We start from the raw sequence: 23,500 nt of genomic DNA on the forward strand, positions 1-23,500 counted from the left end.
GCTTGGTAAAGTAGAGGGTTCTCAACAAGATGGACTGACACAGTGGCTACAACAATGGGCTCACACATAACAACGATTGTGAGGATGACACAGGACTGGGCAGTGTTTCATTCTGTTGTGCATAGGGTTGCTATGAGTCAGAACCGACTCAATGGCACCTAACAACAATTTCATATAGTGTTTATGAATGTTTGTGCTTTTTTAAGTGAAGTACACGGTAAGGCTTTTCTTCAGATGAAGACATAAATGTCTTCCACTTGGTTGTCCCCTCATGTTCTGCCTGACCCTCAGAAATGTAGAGCTCTCTGAAGAGGATGTACCCTAGTCCCCTAATTCCCATTTCTCTCTCAGTAGCCAGCCTGCTCACTAAGAGTTACAAACAGCTTCAGCCAGCTCCACAACCATACCTAAGCCAAATGCTGAATGTGGGGAAGAAAAGATTTTACATTTCAACTTGAATAAATATAATAACTGGAGCATGCATTGAAATTATATTTTACACACTATGTTGGGTAGCTCCTCTAGGTTACTAGTTTTCCTCAGGTTGTGGTTGCACCCAGTCACAGTGGATTTAGCACACAATAAATACACTTAGCTGTTTATGTACTCGCCCCATTGGAAAGAGAAGGTTGACAGCAGGGACTGCTTCTTTTCCTTCTAGTGCTCAACAGAGGGGATAACACAGGCAGGTGCTAATTACTGTTTATTGGATGAATGAATCAATCAGTCAATATATAATGGTGGAAAAAGAGATGTCTTTTGGGCAGGGGCAGATCATCCAATAGGCAAGGTAAGCACAGTGCTTACCTTGCTTACCAGATCATCTGTACTGAACAATTTCACATTTTTTCACCACATCAAAGATTCTGCTTCTAGCTATGGCTGGCATCTGTTTCTCTCCTAACCCCACATCACCTTCCTACAGAATCAAAACCTCTTTTCAAACCTACAATTTATTGACAGGGGCAGATGAACCTCCTGTGAAATTGTTCACTGCAGATTAGTAAGTAAGCACAAGTAAGCCCATGCTTACCTTGCTTATTGGGTAATCCCTCCCTAAGAGTGGGGGTGCCTTAAATTTCAACCTCTGGATCCACATGGATGAACAGAGTTCAGGTCATCCATCCTTACAGGCATTTACATATTTTAAGCTTTTTTTTTCTTCTGGTGACATAATACAACCGAGGAATAAATCTTTAACACTGATGTTGCACACAAATTCCATGGTAACCATTCAGTACCAACGATCTCGTCATTTTTCCATCTGCAGCTTCTTGAATCTGTAAGCATCAAATTTTAAAACTCCTACATTAAAGAAAACCAACTCAAGTTACCCTTTCTCATTTTCTATATTCGGCATTTTCTTCTTCTTCCCCCAAGAATATCTATATTTTAATTTTTCTCGAAAGTTTCTTTGTAGTGTTCCAAACAAGAATAATCATAAAACACTGCAAATACCGCGTGTGGTGTAAATATTGAATAAATAAAAATGAGGAGGTTAGTAATAATACTGCTGTCGATCGCGGAGGCCCGTTTTAGAGGCCGCCAGCTTCACGGCAGCGAGGGATTCGGGCCAGGAATTCCTAGGACAACCTTGACGCCACTGAAGTTTCCGGAGGGGGCCAGCCCTCGGAACTGACGGAAGGAGCCTCCGCATGCTTGAGCCAGTGTCCCAGTTTCCTCCGCCACCGCTAAAGCGCCAGCAATTTCCAGGTTTTCTCTTCCTCGGGTAAATCACATCTGCATCTTACGCCGCACTGGGAACAGGTGAGCCGGGCGGCGGCGCCCTTGGGACGTGCTCAGGTGCCTCGGCACCGCCCGGGCCGCTGGGCCCCTCCCGGCGCCGCGCCTGTGGGGTCCCAGGTGCCGAAGCCCAGGTGCGCGGAGCGCGGGCTGCAGCTCCGCTCCGCACCCGACAGCGGGCGCCGCTGCAGCAGCTCCCGGACGCGGTGCTGAGCGGCTCTGCGAGTTGGGGCAGCTACTAGCGCTCGGCTCTGCTGGGCGGCGAGAGCTCGGTCCGCGGCACCCGGGTCCCACAGCTGGGGGCAGACGGGTGAGTGCCGCGCCGTGGGAGCGTACCGACCTCCGCACACCTCACCGGCCCGGGCAGGGAGAGGCGGGCGCCGGGCGAGCCCCGGGAGCGCGGAGAGCGGAGCCGGCCCGGAGCGCGCTGGAGACATCCCGAGCGCCCTGCGCCCTGGCACCATGCGCCCCGCCGCGCCTCCTCGCCAGCCCCAGGCTTCACTCTCTGCTAGCTGAGCCCCTGCGCTCGCCACCACGGAAACTCGCCGAGAGGGGGCGAGACACTGGAGAGACGCGCGGAGACGGACCCAGACTTCCCCTCCGCCCCCAAGAGGCAGCCGGGCCCTGGTTTCCTTGGCTTTCCTAGCTTTATCATGAACCTGGCGCAAGCTTGGCTTTAGGAGAGATTAAGAAGCCGGAGGGGGAGTCAAGACAATTCTTTGGTTGCTAAGGTAATTGTAATTGTGACAAAATGGGCAAGAAACAAATGGGGGGAAAGGTGGTTTAAAACGGCATGTGTCTCCCCCGCCCCCCACTCTTGTGTTGATTTCATCTCCGGGGTGTGGGTGCATGTCCATTTCAGATGTGTGACAGGTATGTGTATGTGTGTGTGTGTGTGTGTGTGCGCGTGTGTGCGCGCGCGTTTGGGACTGTGGAGGCACGCGCTTACATAAGTGGTTAGGCAAGCCCGCGTGTGGACTTGTGTGGGATGGGTGCAGGTCTGTATGCAAATCGTGTTTTTGGTTTTTGGTGTGTGAAGTGCTCAACGCCCGGGACTTGCGTGCAGAAGGAACCTGCTTTTAGATCTTTCCAGTCTTCCGATTTTGTGATCTCAGGTAGGTAGGGCAGCTCTGACTTGACAGCAGACATTCATTAACTTTTTTTTTCCTTAGAATAAGCTCACCCAATTGTGGTTTGGAGAAAAAACGGGTTGTCGTGGTGAAGTGCGCAGGGCAGAGGTGGGTGGTGAGGTCTGCTGTGGGGAACTGCGGAAGGAGAGGGAACTACAGTAAGTATTCACTCGAGGAGGATGACGGCTAAACTGGTGGAGTGAAGAGGCCCTGTTTACAGTACTGTGAGGCTGCGTAAAAAGTGGCCCAGTGAGACAAGGAATGTGACCCAGAAAATTTAATTTTGTTTAGAAAGAAAAGTGCTGCATTTCATTTTTTTTTTTTTGATGGAGTAAAAAGTTATTTTCTCTTAGACAAGTGGCATTTATATGCCGCAAATTGAAGGTATTTGGGTTTTCTTGTTGGTTTGAAGTTGTTCCCTCAGCATTTATCAATGCCTAGAAGCTGGACCTGCAGGTAGTTTCTAATCAATACCTTTCGGCAACTCGAAAGTAAAACTGCAAAAATAAGCAGGAGGAGGTAAAACCTAACATTCGACCCTTTTCTCTCCAGAGGGGGTGAGAGATAGAACAAGAACTGGGCTTGTAAGAGTCAGAATTGAACTAGAAATTGAGCTTTAAGTTGTGTGTGTGGTCTGTTAAAAAGTGTTAAACTGAAAGGAAGCTGTTAGGTTTAGTTTAATACGTTAACAGCAAAGGCTCTTGTAAAACAATTTGCGTAGGCAGGTGGGCAATTATATGGAATAGGGGTTGGGGGTTGGTGGGAAACTTTCTGGGAGTTGTATATTCTTTGTCCTTATTAATAATTTTTCAAGGGGTGGGACTGACTACTCTGAATGAGAGAAAGTAGAGGACTGAGGGAAGTCTGAGTCTTTACAGATATGCCTTTGTAGGAGAAAGCTTGTATGCTGAGCAGTGAAAAACCAGAATGATAAATTCCTTCAGCTGAGTTCTCTGATACTATTGTCAAGCCAAATTGTTATGCAGATATTGTGATTTCATGCAGTATAACCCTGGGGCACACTATATATATATATATATATATATATATATATATATATATATATATTCTGTTTTCAATAACTTGTCCTTTTCTGAAAGCGTCTGAAATTTCTAGAAACTCCAGCTATTGTGAGGTATTTTGATAAAGTGAGTAGCCCCTGGTGTTTCTTTTCCATGTTCATTATACTGGTTATTTGCTTCACTTTCCTGTCTCCATTAAGAAACTTCAGTTAGCATTTGTTGAATTTATATTGCTGAGAAAAGTTTCAGTAAAGCAATGCTAGTTTTTCTTTGAAGCAACACATTGTCCTATCAAGTGAGAAATTACAATGGTTTTGCAGCAGACATGCCTATTTAAATAAGACAGCAACCTCTTTATTTTTTTTATTTGTGGAATAAGATATCCAACAGACCTTTTTTTTTTTTTTAATGAGCAAACATTTCTTGAGAAAGAAAAAAAAAGATATTTAGGACAATGAAATTTGCCAATAATTTTGGATGTCTGATGGTCCACTATGAGTCGGAATCAATTTGATGGCGCTGGGTTTTTTTGTTTTGTTTTGTTTTAATGGTCCACAGGGACAAAATTTTATCTGGAAGTAAGATCATTCTGTTTCCTATCTGTCTGACCTTCTCCCATGAATCTTACCTCCTTAACTCCTAAGACTTTGCTGGGAATTGCTGAACACTCTGTTTTGTGCCAGGGGTTAAACATCAAGGAGAGATGAGTAAGGAGCTCTAGGTGTCAACATAAACATCTTTCAGTGCCATTGGAAACAGGGGATGTTCTCAGAGCCCTCAATACTGGGATTAGTTTTTCCTTTAGCTTCACAGTTAGCTTGTCTTAATTCATCGTGCTTTGAACCTGGAAAAGCGTTTAACCTCTTCGTTTTCAGTGCCAGCTGGAATAATGTATTTACCAAATTTCATCTTCATTGTGACATACGGCATGTTATAAATAATGACTCTAACACACTATCCCGCTGTATGGAAAGAAATAAAATTGCAAAATAAACCTTCCTGTTGAATGTTATGGACATAGAATTTCAAAAAGCAGCTTTACTTTTCCTGAATTACAAAGTAATATGTAACTGCTGGAAAAATTGAAGGAAAAACAAAACAAAATGAAAGATGGGTGAACTACTGTTAATATTTCTCCATACTAAATATTCTTCCAGACTTTATTCTGATGACATTATTCATTGTATTTCAACCCCTCTCCCCCCTCAAAAAAAATTCCAATCTTGTAAATAGAACTTGGGTATGTGTTAAAGGCTTGAGAAATTACTGTTAGTTTACTGCATGGTTTTAAGAGATCAGATTTTAATTTTTCTTAGTGGTCCTTATTTTCAGGGGAGGCTAGGTTCTCTGTTTCTCTGTTTTCTTTTCAAATGAAGGCGTGCACCATGGATCAGTAATACCTGGGACTCCTGGGCAGATTTAGGGATTAAAGTATCAGAAAAGAAGTAGAAAGAGCATTGGTCCTGAGTTCTGATTTCAGTTCTTTCACTGACTCATCAGCTGACCGTTGTTTTGTGGTTGTGGGGTAAGTAGAAACCTCTCTGGGCCTCTGTTTCCTGGAAGGACAAATGAGACTTTCAGGTTTACCTCCCAGTGTTAACTATGCATTTATTATTTTAACACCGGGTGAGGATGGTCTTTGTTTGCGGAGGGCTTGCTCAAACACAGAATGCTGGACCCTGCCCCCAGAGTTTCTAACTCAGTTCATCTGAGGCAAGGCCTGAGACTTTGCCTTTTTAATAAGGCCCTGCTGGTCTGGAGACCACACTGGGAACCACTGAACTAGATTGTAAGCTCCTTGAGAGCAGAAACCCTGTTTACGTTTCTTCGCATCCATTTTCCCAGTGCCCAGCAATATACCTGTAAGTCGGTGCTCAGTACGCATTGGCTGAATCGTGTTAATTTTCTCCAGGGGGAGGGTGGAAAACTTTCTGAAGTAGTGAAGATAGAAGATCCAGAATTTGGAACTATTAAGTCTGCAATAAGAGTAACAATCAGTCATGAAACCCTAGGTCTTCAAACTACAAGAAGAGCAAAAATACAAGCAGGCAGTTAAAACAGACATTAAATCTAATGAGTTACATTAAATAACAACTCCGAGTACCTACTTGAGATGTTATAAACCTTGAAGCTTATCAAATGCTTCATCATTGCCTCTCTGAAACCAGGAAGAGGTGATTCATTTTCTACCATATACACATATTCCAACAGAGGAGCAAGCAATTACCAAAGCAGGAGGTAAAACAAACAGTGGCCCAGCAAGTCCTTCTTCCCTCCCCACAAAAAGGCAGAACGTTGCTTGTTATAGCCTGCAACTGCTGTATGAGGGAGGCCTCCATTTTATGACTGAGGAAGCTCAGACTTAGAGAAACAGACTAATCTTCGCAAGGTCACAAGTTAGTAAGTGGCAGCGCCAGTCCACTGACAGTGGGTGATAGATTTGACCCCCAGGAGATTCCACCAGTTGAAATTCACATGTTGGGATTGTGATCACCCTCCTGTGGCTACTCAGGGAACAGAAAATTAATCTTTCCTTTTTGCTTGAGTGGCAGAAACATAGGTGCAGAGAAATCTCATTTTTATATATCCCAGCCCCAAACAACCCAGTGTCATCGAGTCCTTTATGGAAGCTTAAAAAAATGTGTAAATGTTTGAAGAAGAACAAAGTAGATGCTCATTTAACTGAGGCAATTAAAATGAGTTGTTCTAGAAGCTGAAGGAGGGTATATCAGCTGTCTTTTCTCTTAAAAAAAAAAAAGAAAACCCAAACCCCTTGCCCTTAAGTCAGTTCTGACTCATGATGACCCCAAGTGTTAAGAGTAGAACTGCTCCAAAGGGTTTTCTTGGCTGTGATCGTGATGGAAGCAGATCACTGGGCCTTTCTGCCACAGTGCTGCTGGTTGGGTTTGAACCGCCAATATTTAAGTTAGTAGTGGAGCACAAATAATACGGTAAAACCATTAAAGGGAGAAAAAGAAAAACCTCTAATTTTTTGCACAGTCATCAGTTGCCATCAAATTGATTCTTACTCATGGTGACCCCATGTGTGTCAGAGTAGAACTGTGCTCTGTAGGATTCAGTGGCTGATTTTCAGAAGTAGATGTCCAGGCTTTTCTTCCAAGGTGCTTCTGAGTGGATCTGAACCTCCAACATTTCAGTTAGCAGTCAAGAATGTTAACTGGTTGCACCCCTCAGTAACTCCATCTTTCTTACCCAAGTGGAAGTCCAAATTACAGAAAGCCTCCTGAGATGAGTGTCTCCTGCATGAATGTGAACTAGTGGTGGTGCTCCATTGGAAGTACCCAAGACATCTGTGTCCCACTTGCTGAGACCTGGCCAGCCCAGACAGAAAACTGTTTTTGGTGATTCTTAAGTAGCAAAACAGGCATTCGAAAACCCTACTAACTGGGTTTCTGAACTTCAACTTCCTTATCTGTAAAACAGGAAGCAAAAAAATATACTTCTTGACTATGTGTGACTGTGAGGAGAAAATAGGATCATGTATATAGTATACCATGGCTCAGACATCTAAGAGAGAGGGTAAGGCAGGGAAGACCTCCTCTGTGGTAGCCAAAGATGTCTCTGTTTCCTTGAGCCTAATGGCCATTAATCACCAGCAGGAAGAGAAATGGAAAGTAGGAGACGGCTGCTGCATTGACATCTCTTGTGCCAGATGGTGAACCACACCCAGAGCAAGGCCTTGCTTCATTTTCTTTGTATCCTTGGTGTCTATCACAGTACTTGATGCATGGTAGAAGCTTGGTCAGCTTTTACTGAGTTATTTTACTTGCAGCAGAGACAGCTATGGGTGGGGTGAATGGGAGGAAATGTGGACTGGTACAAGGAAAGGTGCATGGACTGGTATGTGTGTGGATGTATGGTCTGATATGGGCATGGATGCGTAGATTGGTATGGATGTGTATGCATGTACTGGTACAGAACAGATGCATGGACTGGTGCAACGTGGATGTACGGACTAGTACGGTGCGAGTGCTTGGACGGGTACAATGTGGTATATGGACTGGTACAGTGTGGGTGTGTGAACTGGTAGTGTGGGTGTGTGGACTGGTACAGTGTGGGTATATGGACTGGTACAGTGTGGTTGCATGGACTGGTACAAGGTGGATGCATGGACTGGTACAGTGTGGGTGTGTGAACTGGTAGTGTGGGTATGTGGACTGGTACAGTGTGGGTATGTGGACTGGTACAGTATGGGTATATGGACTGGTACAGTGTGGTTGCATGGACTGGTACAAGGTGGATGCATGGACTGGTACAGGGTGGCTGCATGGACTGGTACAGGGTGGATGCATGGACTGGGACAGGGTGGATGCATGGACTGGGACAGGGTGGATGCATGGACTGGGACAGTGCAGATGTATGGACTGGTATGTGTTGACGTATGAATTGTATGGTGTGGATACATGGATTGGTATAGTGCAGACACATAGACTCATATGATGTGAATGTATGAACTGGTACAGGTGTGGATGCAAAGTGCAAATGGATAAAACCCTCATTCTTGTTGCTTGATTGATTTTAACTGGCCAGATCCAGAAACGTAGTGAGGCCTTCTTCCTAATTTGTAATTATTCGTTAATGTTAGTCTCCGCCACTGGGCTATAGTTTTTCTTTTAACTGTAATATCTCCAGCCCCAACAGAAGGCCATGCATAGTAAATACTTCACAAAAACTGGCTGCCTAGACGAAAAGTTGCGCAGCCTACAAAGCTATGGATCTGTGGTATGAGGTGAGCTGATCTTAACAAAATGACAATCCTCATTTGTAAAGCTCTCTATGGATCAGAAGCCTTTTCAGAATTTAGGCAGTATTACTCCCATTTTACAGATGAGGAAACCAAAGCTGAAAAGAGGTTCAGCCACTTGCCCTAGGTCAGATAATTACTGAGTGGTAAAACCAAGATTTAAGTTCAGATCTAATTTGACCCCAAAGTCCTGGGTCTCTCTGATATATCACAAGGTGCTATGGGGGATGTAATAGATTGAATTGTGTCCCCCTAAAATATGTGTCAACTTAGGCCATGTGTGGGTGGTTGTCTTCCATTTTGTGATTTTCCTATGTTTTATAAATCGTAATCTCTGGTTAAAGAGGATTAGGGTGGGGTATAACACCCTTGCTCAGGCTACATCCCTGATCCAATGTCAACGGATTTTCCCTGGAGTGTGGCCTGCACCACCTTTTATCTCTCAATAAATAAAAGGAAAGGGAAGCAAGCAGAGAGTTGGGGACCTCATACCACCAAGAAAGCAGTGCCAGGAGCAGAGCGTGTCCTTTGGGACCTGAGGTTCCTGTGCTGAGATACTCCCAGACCAACAGAAGACTGATGCATCACAAGGACCTTCCTCCAGAGCTGACAGAGAGAGAAAGCCTTCCCCTGGAGCTGGCACCTGAATTCAGACTTCTAGCCTACTGGACTGTGAGAAAATAACCTTCTCTTTGTTAAAGCCAGCCACTTGCGGTATTTCTGTTACAGCAGCACTAGATGACTAAGACAGGGGATAAACAGAAACCCCACTGTTGCAATAATTTCACTTGCCTTGGAGAGTTGATAGAAATAAACAGAAAATTAACAATAAGGATGTTAATGAGAGTTTAGAAAAAGAATGTGTGGAATTTTATGAGTCAGATTAAGGAGCAAATAGATGACAGTAAGGACAGTTCAGTTCAGGTAAAGGAGAGAACATTGTTTATCAGATCTGGAAGAGACTGGCCTTGGGAAACAGGTAGAAATTTCATAGGTGAAGAGAGGATTAAAGGTGAGCTTTTCAGGTGAGAGATGTTGATAATAAATGGTCATTAAACATGTTTGCTTTCAGAGAAAGAGTTAACATAAAATCTCCATCATCAGATGCTGTCCCAGACCATCTTGTCTAAAATAGTCACCCTTGCCTCTACCCATTGCTCTTTATTGCCTTACTGAGACTATTTTTTTCATAGTCTTATCTATGGGTGGTACAGATGTCTGGAATATAGTCATAGTAGTGCACCCTTAGGAGACGCTGAGTGGCACAAATGGTTAAGCGCTTGACTGGTAACCAAAAGGTTGGCAGTTTGAACCTACCCAGAGGCCCCTCAGAAGAAAGACCTGGTGATCTCTGTCCAAAAGGTTAAAACCAAAAACCAAACCCGTTGCTGTTGAGTCAAATTCCTACTCATAACAACCCTATAGGACGAAGGAGAACTGCACCACAGGGTTTCCAAAGCTGTAAATCTTTACGGAAGCAGACTGAAGCATCTTTCTGCGGAGAGTGGCTGGTAGGTTCGAGCCACCGACCTTTCGGTTAGCAGCTGAGCACTTAACCAGAGTACAGGTCTACTCTGACACACATTATGTCATCATAAATTTGAATCAACTGAACAGCAACTGGTTTTTATCATTATGATGTCGCATTATGTGTATTTATTTGTATATTGTCTGTCTCCTTCCACTAGAATATACATTCCATGGGAATAGGAGTTCTGTTTTACTCAATTTATTCATTGACTCGGCAGCAACTAACAACTAACAATAACACCAGCCCCAGCGTCTGACACAGTCTAGTTCATAGTAATTGTTTAATGGCTATTTGTGGAAAGAATGAAGAAAAAAGCCTTAGAAAATGGTTTATAAACTCAAACACAGGCCAGTTAGGTAAAGAAGTGAAGCAAGCGGGGTTTCTTTCACAACAGTTAACTTAAGTTGAATTTTTTCATCAAAAACATTTTCTGCGTGTTAAACATATAGAACGTTTTACTTTCAGAAGGAAATACACGCATATTCATTTTTCTTGAAACATGAGGCCCTTTGACTCATTTTCGATAGAAATATGGGTACCAAATAACACTCTCCTCTTTTCTAAAAGCCCAACAGCCACCCATGTGTGATGATGAATGGTGACTGGCTCTGGACCTCAGAGTTGGCATGCATTAGGGACAGATGAGGACTGTGGTAAAGTGAAAAGGGCATGCTCCACTCAACAAGACCAGTTGTTGCTATATTTTCAATTCAATTTCTAATCCACCCACTGCGGTTGAGTTGATGCCAACTCATAGAGACCCCATAGGGTTTCCAACGCTGTACATCTCTACGGAAGAAGACCATCGCATCTTTCTCCTGCAGAGCCACTGGTGGTTTCAAACTGCTGACCTTGTGGTTAGCAGTCAAGTGCTTTAACCACTGGGCAGCCACGGCTCCTTAATCTCTAATCATTAGTAACTATTCCAATTAGAAATATATATATAGATCTACATTGCCAATCCAAACTAAATGCTTGTTTGAGATGGCTTTGTTTTACTGTTTGTGACCTTTGCAGAAAAAAGACAATAACTTTAAAAAACGTCCAGTGTATTTTTCCTTTAAAGTGCTGCATAAGGACTACTGTGTTCAGATTCCAAACCAAGCAGGAAGATGCCATTATACCATTTTGCTGACCATACATCCTAGTACAAGGACTGATTCAGCAGCTCATCAAAATAGAAAGTATGCATTCACAAAGAATACATTTATCGATTGTGTTTTAGATTTGGGGGTGCAGGGGAAGGCACCTTAACTTTCAGAATAGCAGATAGTATAGTTTTACACAAATAATGCACCACTTATACGTTTGTTTGCCAACCACTCCCCCTGCAAAGTATTTTCAGAGGTGCTGCCTTGCCAATTTTTTTCACGTTGCTGTAAAAAAAAAAAAAAACTGCTTACGAAAATACCTCGCGATGGGGGAGGGAGTGGTTGGCAAACACACTTAGAAGGCGAGTGCTATTTGTGTAAAAATACAGTAGTTTAGGAGCTTGGCTGCTGGTTTCTGCCCGTAGCCAGGTGTAGGTGACATTAGACAAAGTAGCTTAACACTGTTGGTCTGCATTCTCCCTAGTTGCAGAATAGAACTGAGAAACTGTGATTGCTATGAAGGCATTACTGAAAGAGTGGTCCTGGAAATAACGTCTGGTTAGTCGACTGGTATCGTGCCAAAGGAGGAGAGGTACCTATCCCAGGTCAGAGTTGGTTTAAGGACTCTGCTGCTCTTCCTTGATCCTTGCCCTGCTTGTCCACATCGGGCAGTGAGTCCCACTACCAAAGACCCTTTTATAGGCGCTGTGTATAAAATGATGATTACTCAGACGATTAATCCTGTGTTAAAGAAGCTCAAAATTCCGTGGGGGGGGGGGGGGTCGGGCTAAGATGGAGAAACAGAATGTGGTAAGAAGGGTTGAAAAAAGGGAGGGGTTACTTCCCACTGAGAGATTTCATTGAAGAGGTTGAATAGAGCTTTGGAGGACCCAGTGGATTTGGGGTCTGCAGAGATGGGGATGGGGTGGCAAGTGTGTACTATAGGTGTTTAAGTGTAAATAAAGCGAGAAAAGTGACAAAGTGCAAGGAATGTGCAAAGAATATTAATACTCCCCTACTGAGAGTCATGACCTTAAAAATCTTTTTGGCAGAAGAAATCCATGTTGAAGAACTTAAAACATAAGGGAAAAACAGGAATAAGGGAAATCTGGGTTGTAAGTGAAACTTCCAATAAATATTTATTTTGTGTATTGAAAGTAAAATGAGAAGACAAAGTAGATTGACATTTTACTCACCTAATGTTGGTAATGGAGCCCTGGAGGCACAGTGGTTAAGAGCTATGGCGAGCTACAGCTGCTAGCCAAAAAGTCAGCAGTTAGAAGCCACCAGCCATTTCTTGGATGCTCTATAGGGGCAGTTCTATTCTGTCCTATACTGTCACTATGAGTCAGAATCGACTCGCGAGCAATGGGTTTATGGTTTTTTAACATTGATAATAGGAGTCCCTGAATGGTGCAAACAGTTAATCACTCAACTACTAACTGAAAAGTTGGCAGTTCAAACTCACCCACAGATGCTTCCAAAGAAAGGCCTGGCCATTCACTTCTGAAAGCTCACAGCCTTGGAAACCCTCTGGAGCAGTTCTATTCTATATGCACATGGTTGCCATGAGTTGAAATCGACTTGATGGCAACTGGTTTGGTTTTATGTTTTTATGTTGGTAATAAGGGGGTTTGCCACACTGAGTTTCTAGACACTTTACTGTTTTCCAGGATGTTGCTTCCTTGCAGTGAAATACATGTGAATGGTTTTGCTTTATTACAGTCAATGCACGATCCCCACGCAAATGGACATCTCCCCTACTGTGTCAGGCGCTCAGTCCAAATATTCAATACCTTTCAGACTTTCAGCTTTGAGAGTTGATCGCTGATTCCTGGGTCTCTCTATGGCCCAAGGGTAAAATGGATAAAGCTTAGGATAAACTTTATTTAATTTACTTGGCATGACTAATTTTGGAGATTCTCGGATATCTCACCCCAATGCATAGGATGTTTAGCTTCATGCCAGAGTATATGCTGTCAACTCCGGGTTTTCATTTCTTTGTCTTCCTTTAGTTTTCTAAAGCTTTACTGCAAAACTCACTTCTCCTGCCTACCATCTGCCTTGTAACACACTCCACCCACCATCACTGCTTTTAAAAACCAGTTTTTAATTCCCAGTTTCTTATCTTTTCTAATTCTTAACAGAAATGACTAGTTGGTTATCAAAAATGTATTAGAAGTAGACTGGTTTAAATTGAACTTTGATTATTGGGAACTCTCAGTTAGGGAAGATTTCTTGTGGTTAGGATTGACCATGCTGTTGGTTATATAAGGCATTGGCCATGTTCTTGGTTATATATGAACTATGACAAGACTAGAAATGAAAATTAAGGTCAGTCTATGATGATGGTGATGATTAGCCAGAGCTCTCTTGAATGCAGGCAACAAAAGCCCTACTGAACTGAAGCAAAATTCAAACCAAATCAAGAAAAAGGGAATGTATTGGGCTGATGTATCTGGGCATTCAGTCATGTCTGGATCCGGGGAATTAAGTGATATTGTCCACACTCTTGCTCAATACCTCATCATCTCGACTTCCTCCTTGTGTGCCAATAGAGAAACAGAAGATGATCACTAATATCTCACACCCTTTCAGCACAGTCATCCCACAGGAAAAGATCCGTGTGTGTGTGTGTGTGTGTGTGTGTGTGTGTTTATTTAAGTCTCGGGGAAGAACTCTGATTGGTCCTGGCCAGTCGCATGCCCACCTTGGCTCAATTGATGTAGGCACTGAGATGATCTGCTCTGGCCAGACAGTTCACAGTCTTATCCTTCTTTACTAGAAAAAGCAATTTTAAAGAAAAAAAATATACCAGGCAAACAGAAGCAGTGACTACCTCAATCTTCTAAAGTGGCTGAAGGAATTTGGATTTTATTTGCTAGAGAGTAGGAGGTTATTAAGAACAAATGCAGAGTATTTCAGCCACTCTTTGGAAGTTCTGAAATACTCTTTTAAGAGTTGGAAGACTTTCATTATTCAAAAAACAGCTTTTGGATAATATGAGGCTTTCCCTTAATCCTTTAATCTCCTCCCACCTGCATTGCAGGTCTCTCACTCAGCGATTATTGCTCCTTTTCCATGCCTGATGTACAGACACAGGAGTGAGTATACACAGTGGTGGCAGACACCTCTGGCTCCTCCACGAGCCCTGCAGCCGTATCCCTGGGACTGCATCCCCATACAGGACATAGCTCAAGTGCCACGTTAAGAGCCTGAGATACTGTACCCTTCTCCCAGATCTGCATTTATTTTTACTATCTTTTAAAAAAATACGCAGTTCTTTTAAACTGTAACATTTATACAGGCAAGTACACAAATCATTGCTCGATGAATTTTCACATAGTAAATACACTCACGTCACCTCTACCCAGACCAAGAAATAGAAAATTACCTGTCACCCAGAAACCACCTCACATACTCTTCCAATGACTAACCAAAAAAAAAAACAACAAAACAAAACCTGTTGTCGTCAGGTGGTGCAGTGGTTAAGGGGTCAGCTCCTAACTAACTGAAAGGTCAGTGGTCGAACCCACCAACGGCTCCGCAGGAGAAAGATGTGGTAGTCAGTTTCCGTAAAGGTTTATAGCCCTGGAAACCCTATGAGGCAGTTCTGCTCTGTCCTATGGGGTCACTATGAGTTCTAGTGACTACATACCCTCTTTTCCCCGATGCCACCAGTATGTTGATTCCTAACGTCGTAACTTTGTCATTTTTTAAGTCTATGAAATATATATGGAATCGTACATATGTGATATACTCTTACTTTCTGGCTCATGATCAATATTGTTTGAAACATTCATCCATGTTGTGATGTGTAGCAGTCATTTATTCATTTATATTTCTGTACAGCATTCCACTGCATGAATATACTACAATATACTCATATACTGTTGCTGGACATTTGGGATATTTCCAGTTTAGGGCTATTATGAATAATCCTGCTATGAACTGCTTGTACGTATGCATTGGTGCATATATGAATGCATTTCCATTTGGTCTATGCCTAAGACTGGATTGCTAGGTTATGGCTTATCCATGTGTTCAGCTTCCCCATTGCCATTGAGTTGATTTTGACTCATAGCAACCCTATAGGACAAAGCAGAACTGCCCCATAGAGTGTCCAAGGCTATAATCTTTACAGAAGCAGACTGCTGCATCCTTCTGCCACAGAGTGGCTGGTGGGTTCAAACTGCTGACCTTTCAGCTAACAGCCAAGCTCTTAACCACTGTGCCACGAGGGCTCCTTATGTTCAGCTTAGTACATCCTTACAAAGAGTTTTCCTAAGTTGTCCTAATTTATACTCCTATCAACAGTTTATGAGTGTTTCAGTTGGTCATATCCTTGTCCAACTTTGGAGCTTAACCATTCTAGTAGGTGTATCATGGTGTCTCACTGTGGTTTCAATATGCATTTCCCCATGACTAATAATATTGTGCCTTTTTAACATTTTTGGCCACTTTATTTCAACCTTTTTGTAGTGCCTGTTCAAGTCTATTGCCTATTTTTCTATTGGTTTCTCTCCCTTTTGGTTATAAATTTGTAGAGTTTTCTTTTAAAAAAATATACTCTAAATACAAAATTTTTTTTATCAGTCATATGTATTTTAAATCTCTTTTCCCACTCTGTGACTTGCTTTTTAACCCTTTTTTGATAAATAGATCTTACTTTTAATGTAATCCAATTTATCAATCTCTTTATGAATATTGTTTTCTGTGCCTGCTGAAGGAAATTTTGCCTATCCTAAGGTCATGAAGCTATTCTCTATTTTAATTTTTAGAAACCTTATTGTTTTACTTTTATCTTGAGATAAAAAAAATCCACTTGGGGTTGATTTTTGTCTATGGTGTGAAAAAGAGGTCAGGATTTATTTTGCGTTTCTTAGTTATCTAGTGATGCTATAGCAGAATTACCACAAATGGGTGGCTTTAAAGAACAGAAATTTATTTGCTCACAGTTTAGGAGGCTGACTCTAGGGGAAGGCTTTCTGTCTCTGTCGGCTCTGGAGGATGGTCCTTGTCTCTTTTAGCTTCCGCTCCTGGGCTATCTTCATGTGACTTGGCATCTCTCTTCCCCCATCTCTGCTTGCCTGCTTGCTTGTTTTAATCTCTTTTATATCTCAAAAGTGGTTAACTCCACATACCCTACACTAACCCTGCCTCATTAACATAACAAAGCAAAGACATTCCCAAATGCAATTATAACCATAGGCATAGAGGTTAGGATTTACAACACGTTTTTGGGGGACACAATTCAGTCCATAACATATGAATATTCCATTAGCCCAGCACCACTTATTGATAAGTCTTTTCCACTGTTCTGAAATGTCATATAATTCAGGTAACCATAGAAAGGTGGGTCTGTTTCTATACTTTCTAGTCCATTCTCTTGTTCTATTTGTTTATTCATATACTGATACCACACTGTCTTAATTACTATAGCTTTATGTTGTTGTTGTTAGGTACCATTGAGTCAGTTCCGACTCATAGTGACCCTATGCACAACAGAACGAAACACTGCCCAATCCTGCGCCATCCTTACAATCGTCATTATGCTTGAGCTCGTTGTTGAAGCCACTATGTCAATCCACCTCCTTGCGGGTCTTCCTCTTTTCCACTAACCCTGTGCTTTGCCAAGCATGATGTCCCTTCTCCAGGAACTGATCCCTCCCGATAACATGTCCAAATTATGTAAGACACAGTCTCGACATCCTTGCTTCTAAGGAGCATTCTGATTGTACTTCTTCTAAGACAGATTTGTTCGTTCTTTTGGCTGTCCATAGTATACTCAATATTCTTTGCCAACACCACAATTCAAAGGTGTAAATTCTTCTTTGGTCTTCCTTATTCACTGTCCAGCTTTCACATGCATATGATGCGATTGAAAATACCATGGTTTGGGTCAGGCGCACCTTAGTCTTCAAGCTGACATCTTTGCTCTTCAACATTTTAAAGAGCTCCTTTGCAGCACATTTACCCAATGCAATGCGTCTTTTGATTTCTTGACTGCTGCTTCCATGGCTTTTGATTGTTGATCCAAGTAAAACGAAATCCTTGACAACTTCAATGTTTTCTCCATTTATTATGATGTTGCTCGTTGGTCCAGTTGTGAGGATTTTTATTTTCTTTATGTTGAGGTGCAATCCATACTGAAGGCTATGGTCTTTGATCTTCATTAGTAAGTGCTTCAAATCCTCTTCACTTTCAGCAAGCAAGGTTGTGTCATCTGCATAACGCAGGTTGTCAATGAGTTTTCCTCCCATCCTGTGCCCTGTTCTTCTTCATATAGTCCAGCTTCTTGTATTATTTGCTCAGCATACAGATTGAATAGGTACGATGAAAGAATACAGCCCTGCCACACACCTTTCCTGACTTTAAACCAATCAGTATCCCCTTGTTCTTTCCAAACAACTGCCTCTTGATCTATGTAAAGGTTCCTAATGAGCACGATTAAATGTTCTGGAATTCCCATTCTTCACAATGTTATCCATAGTTTGTTATGATCCTCACAGTCGAATGCCTTTGCATAGTCGATAAAACACAGGTAAACATCCTTTTGGTATTCTCTGCTTTCAGCCAGGATCCATCTGACATCAGCAATGATATCCCTGGTTCCACGTCCTCTTCTGAAACAGGCCTGAATTTCTGGCAGTTCCCTATTGATATACTGCTGCAGCCGTTTTTGAATGATCTTCAGCAAAATTTTGCTTGTGTGTGATATTAATGATATCGTTCTGTAATTTCCACATTCGGTTGGATCACCTTTCTTGGGAATAGGCATAAATGTGGATCTCTTCTAGTCAGTTGGCCAAGAAGCTGTCTTCCATATTTCTTGGCATAGATGAGTGAGCACCTCCAACGCTGCATCTGTTTGTTGAAACATCTTTATAGTAAGCCTTAATATCCAGTAGTGCATATTCTTTAGCTTTGTTCTTATTTTAAGAATACTTTGGTTATCCTTAGCCATTTAAATTACCACATGAATTTCAGAATCATCTTTAGGTGGGCTTTTGATTTGGATTGCATTAAACCTCTAGGTCAAATTGGAAGTAAATGCCTGTTACGGATTGAAATTATGTCCCCCCAAAAATGTGTGTATCATTTGGGCTGGACCATGATTCCCAGTATTGTGTGATTTTCCTATATGTTGTAAATCCTGCCTGTATGATGTTAATGAGGGAGGATGGATGGCAGTTGTGTTAGTGAGGCAGGACCCAAACTACAGGATTGGATTGTGTCTTGAGGCAATCTCTTGAGATATAAAAGATAGAAGCGAGCAGAGAGACTGGAGACCTCATATCATCAAGAAAGCAGCACCAGGAGCAGAGCTCATCCTTTGGACCTGGGGTCCCTGTGCCTGAGAAGCTACTTGACCATGGAAAGATTGAGGACAAGGATCTTGCTCCAGAGCTGACAGAGAGAGAAAGCCTTCCCCTGGAGCTAACACCCTGAATTTGCACTTTTAGCTGACTTTACTGTGAGAAAATAAACTTCTCTTTGTTAAATCCATCTGCTTGTGGTATTTCTGTTACAGTAGCACTAGATAACTAAGACTATGCCTTTACAATGTTAACTATTTCAATCCACCAGCAAGGTATATTCTATTTACTTATATATTCTTTCATTTTCTTAATGTTTTGTACCTTTTTACATTGTAAAGATATTACATATTTTTCCTTAGATATATTCATAGCATTTGAAGTTAATGTTATTATGAATGACATCTTTTAAAAAATATTGCTGGTGTATAGAAATACGATTGATTTTTATAGATTGACCTTGTATCCAGTGCCTTTACTAAATTCACTTAAGAATTCTAATAGTCCTCTGTGGATTATTAATTTATTTTCCATGTACACAATCACGTTACCAACAAAACAGCTTTTACTTTTTCTTTTCCAGTCATTATGCCTTTTATTTATTTATGTACTTATTGCATTGGCTAAGACCACCAATCGAATGGTGAATAGCAAAGGTGGTAGTGAGCATCCTTGTATTATTCCTAATCTCAGTGGGAAAGTTTTCAGAATTTCATTATTAAGAATTATGTTTGCTGTAAATTATCAGACGAAGCAAATTTCCTTCTATTCCAAATTTGCTAAGAGTATTTTCATGAATGGATGTTGAATTTGTATAAGTGCCTCAAAACCATAGCTGCATGAGACTTCTGCAGAGTGGAATGTCACCTCTGCACTTCCATTTCCTCCTGGATCTTGGTCTCACGTGTCCTTATTGTCTTGGTAGCCTTCTGTTTTTTAATATTTTATCCAACTTTTCTAGTTGTTCTTGAGGGTTGGTCTGTTAATGAGCTAGTTCCTTCTTGTGGGAAGTGGAACATTCTCACTGTACTATTTTTGTCTTCCATATACATGGTGGTAGGAGTAAAACTGTAAAAACAAACCCTCAGGGATATATACAGTCGTTACTTCTTTGACCTATATTTTTTCTGGCTGGTGAGTTTTATGACTAGATCTTTCTTTTGATAAGTTCTATTATCTCTAAAAGAGGGAGAACCTACTATTGCTGCTCCAGGTATATACATTACAGAGTCACAGAAGAGATGCACCCTATATTACATTTAAATGCCCAGTTTTAGGGTATAGAGATAGATAGCTGCCATCAAGTAGACTCCCACTTGTGGCAACCTTATGTACAACAGAACAAAACATTGCCTGGTCCTGCATTATCCTCACAATTGCTGGCATGTTCACGTCCATCATTGGAGCTGTGGTGCCATTCCATCTTGCTAAGGGTCTCCCATTCCCTCTTCGGCCCTCTACCTCACCAAACATGGTGTGCACCACCAACAGTTGATCCCTCTTGATGACGTGTCCAAAGCAAGCAAGTTGGACAATGTTCTGTTGTGATCCATAAGGTTTACATTGGCTAATTTTTGGAAATAGATTGCCTGGTCTTTTTTCCTAGTCTGTTTTATTGTGCAAAGCACCACTAAAGCCTGTTCACCATGGGTGATTCTGCTGGTATTTAAAATACTAGTGGCATAGTTTCCATCATAGCAACCCATAAGTTACCACAGTATGACAAACTGACAGGACTTTAGGGTATAAACATACTGATTTTACCAGTTCTTAAAAAAAGGGAAAGAAAGGAGACAACAAAATCCAAGGAATAAAATTTATACTCTTAAAAAAAAAGAAAAGCCAATAGGAGCACTTGTCTTTTTAGGTCCTCTGGGAACATGTCATTCTCTTCATCTCTTAGTCATCCCCTTCTTGTATATAAAAATTGGTAAAGCTTTCTCTGGCACTCCCACTTCTTCCTAGCAGTCACATAGTCTTTCATGTGAAATAAGAATAAGTTACTTCTGCAGTCCCTACAGGGAATAATATTACAAACCACAATCTTAGAACCCATATTTAGGAAATGTAACTCCTCTCGTTTGAGAAGGGAGGCATTTGGGAGTTAAGATGTGAATTCTAATGCCGGCTCTGTTACTAACCAGCTGAATGACATTTGGCCATAAATTGACCACCCCAGGCCTCAACTTCATCCTCTGAAAAATAAAATGATTGGATTTACTCAAGGGACAAGAAACCTTTTCTGTTAAGGAGCAAATAGTAAATATTTTAAGCCATGTGGGCCATATGATATGGTTTCTGTCGCAACTACTTAGCTTTGAGATTGTAGAGTAAAAGCAATCCTAGACAATAAGTAAACACATGGGCATTTATTTATAAGACTGTATTAATGGACACAGAAATTTGAATTTCATATAATTTTCATGTGTCATAAAATGTTAGTCTTCTTTTGACAGTTTTTTAAGCCATTTAAAAGTCCTTAGCTCATGGACTATACAAAGACAGGTGTCAAGTTTAATTTGTCCCACAAGCCCTAGTTTGCCAACCTTGGCTAGTTAATTGTCAAGGGCTATTCCAGGGCTCTCTGTTAGGGTAAAAAGCCATTGATACGCTAGCCTTTTTTTTCCTCCATAGTTTAGGAATATTGTTTAAAAGTGTCTATCTTTTCTATGGAAACCCTGCTGGCGCAGTGGTTAAGTGCTACAGCTGCTAACCAAAAGGTCAACAGTTTGAATCCACCTGGCGCTCCTTGGAAACTCTAAAGGGAGTTCTACTGTGTCCTATAGGGTTGCTATGAGTCAGAATAGACTTGACGGCAGTGAGTTTGGGCTTTTTTGGTTCTTTGTATTAGATAAATTAAGAATAAGAAAAATAAAAGATTTTATTTTACCTTCATTTATTCCATTTCTGATGCTTGCCCTTTCTTTATGTGAAGCTAAGTTTCTGGCTTATATTATTTCCATCTGCCTGAAGAATTTATTTTAGCATTTCTTGCAGGGTAGGTCTGCTGGTGGTGAATTACCTCAGTTTTTGTTTGTCTGAGAAAGTCTTTATTTCTCCTTCTACTTTGAAGGATAATTTCACTGGATATAGAATTTTAGGTCGGTGGGTTTTTTCTTTGAACATTCTGAATATCTCATTCTGCTTTCTTCTTGTTTGCACGGTTTCTGATGATAAGCTTACTGTAAATTTTCTCCTTGTTCCTCTATATCAAGGAAAAAAAAAAAAAGAAACAAACTCATTGCTGTCGAGTCAATTTTGACTCACAGTGACCCTATAGAACTGAGTAGAACTGTACCATAGGGTTTCTGAGGAGTGGCTGGTAGATTCAAACTGCTGACCTTGTGGTTAGCAGCCATAGCTTTTAACCACTGTGCCACCAGGGCTCCTGTTCCTCTACATGTTAGGTATTTGTTTTTTTGTATGCCTTCTCTCAAGATTTTTCTCTTTGTCTTTGATTTTCTGCATTTTGAATATGATATACCTGGATGTAGTTTTTTGGTATTTGTCTTTACTGGTGTTCTGTGAGCTTCCTAGATCTGTGATTTGATGTCTGTCATTAATTTTGGAAAGTTCTCGGCTATCATTACCTCAAATATTTCTTTTACTCCATTCTCTCTTTCATCTCCTTCTGGTATTCCAATTACACATATGTTACACCTTTTGATATTATTCCACAGTTCATATATGCCCTTTGTTGTTTTTTATTCTTTCTTTGCATTTGAGTTTGGGAAGTTTCTATTGACCTGTCTTCGAGCTCACTGACTCTTTGCCATTTCAAGTCTAATGATAAGCCTATTAAAGGCATTCTTCATTTCTGTTATGGTGTTTTTGATTTCTAACATTTCCTATTGATTCTTTCTTAGTTTCCATCTCTCCGCTCTCATTACCATCTATTCTTACATGTTTTCTACTTTTCATTAGAATCTATAACATATTAATCATAGTAATTTTAAGTTTCCTGTCTGATAATTCCAGCATCTGTATCATATCTTAGTCTGATTCTTATGATTGTTTTGTCTCTTCAGACTGTGTTTTTTTCTTGCCATTTCACATGCCTGGTAATTTTGTTTAAAGCCAGACATGCTCTATCATGCAATAAGAGCTGAGGTAAATAGGCTTTTAGTGTGAGGTTTTATGTTAATATGGCTAGGAGTTGGGCTGTGTTTAATGTTTGTTAGGTATGGAAGCTTAAATTCCTCTAGAGTCCTTCCTTTTATTTCCCCTGTTGTCTTTGGGCTTCCGTAAGTGTTCCTCCTTAGAGAAAGTCTACGTCTTATAGCTCTTTCAGCTGCAATCCACTGCTATTTTACTGGAGCCCTGTTGATGTGGTGGTAAGGCCTGTGATGATTAAATCTCTACCTTTTAGTGGGCCTGTGTCTTGGGATTTTGAACTTCACAAATATTTCTCCAGTCTTATAGCTTTTTTTCCCTCTACCTCCTACTCCCTTCCCTGGTTGCGGTGTTCTCAATCTATTTTCTCGAAGCCCTGACCCATTGTAACTGTGTTTTCCCCTGCTTAATGAGATCGAAGGCTGGAAGGGACTGAGATAAAAATCAAACCAAACTCATTGCCGTCTAGCTGATTCCTACTCATAGCAACCCTATGGGACAGAATAGAGCTGCCCCATATGGTTTCCAAGGAGATTCTGGTGGATTTGAACTGCCAATCTTTTGGTTAGCAGCTGTAGCTCCTAACCACTATGCCACCAGGGTTTCCTCAGCTGCGATAAGGCTCTGTAAAAGTTTCCTCTGAAGATGAGACCTTCATTATGAAGAAGACTCTGGGCATAATGCTTAATCTTCCCTTTTCCCTACCAGAGACATGGGGGGGTTTTTCTCCAATCTTCACAGGGAGAAACTGGTGGGGTTCCTGGAGGTAAGGCCCATGAAAATGTA

At 41.4% G+C, this 23,500-nt stretch overlaps 1 protein-coding gene across 1 annotated transcript in view; it reads left to right on the plus strand.

Moving 5' to 3' along the window:
• Window positions 1–2,181: 2,181 nt before the first annotated feature.
• RGS6 (regulator of G protein signaling 6) overlaps window positions 2,182–23,500 on the plus strand; it is a 635,612-nt gene continuing 614,293 nt past the window's right edge. The window contains exon 1 of the mRNA XM_010588720.3: window positions 2,182–2,474. The gene's annotated coding sequence lies outside the window, so the exon portion shown is untranslated. The remainder of the gene's footprint in view (window positions 2,475–23,500) is intronic.

Source organism: Loxodonta africana, chromosome 10 (genome assembly GCF_030014295.1).
Source record: "Loxodonta africana isolate mLoxAfr1 chromosome 10, mLoxAfr1.hap2, whole genome shotgun sequence".
NCBI classification, from domain to species: domain Eukaryota; kingdom Metazoa; phylum Chordata; class Mammalia; order Proboscidea; family Elephantidae; genus Loxodonta; species Loxodonta africana.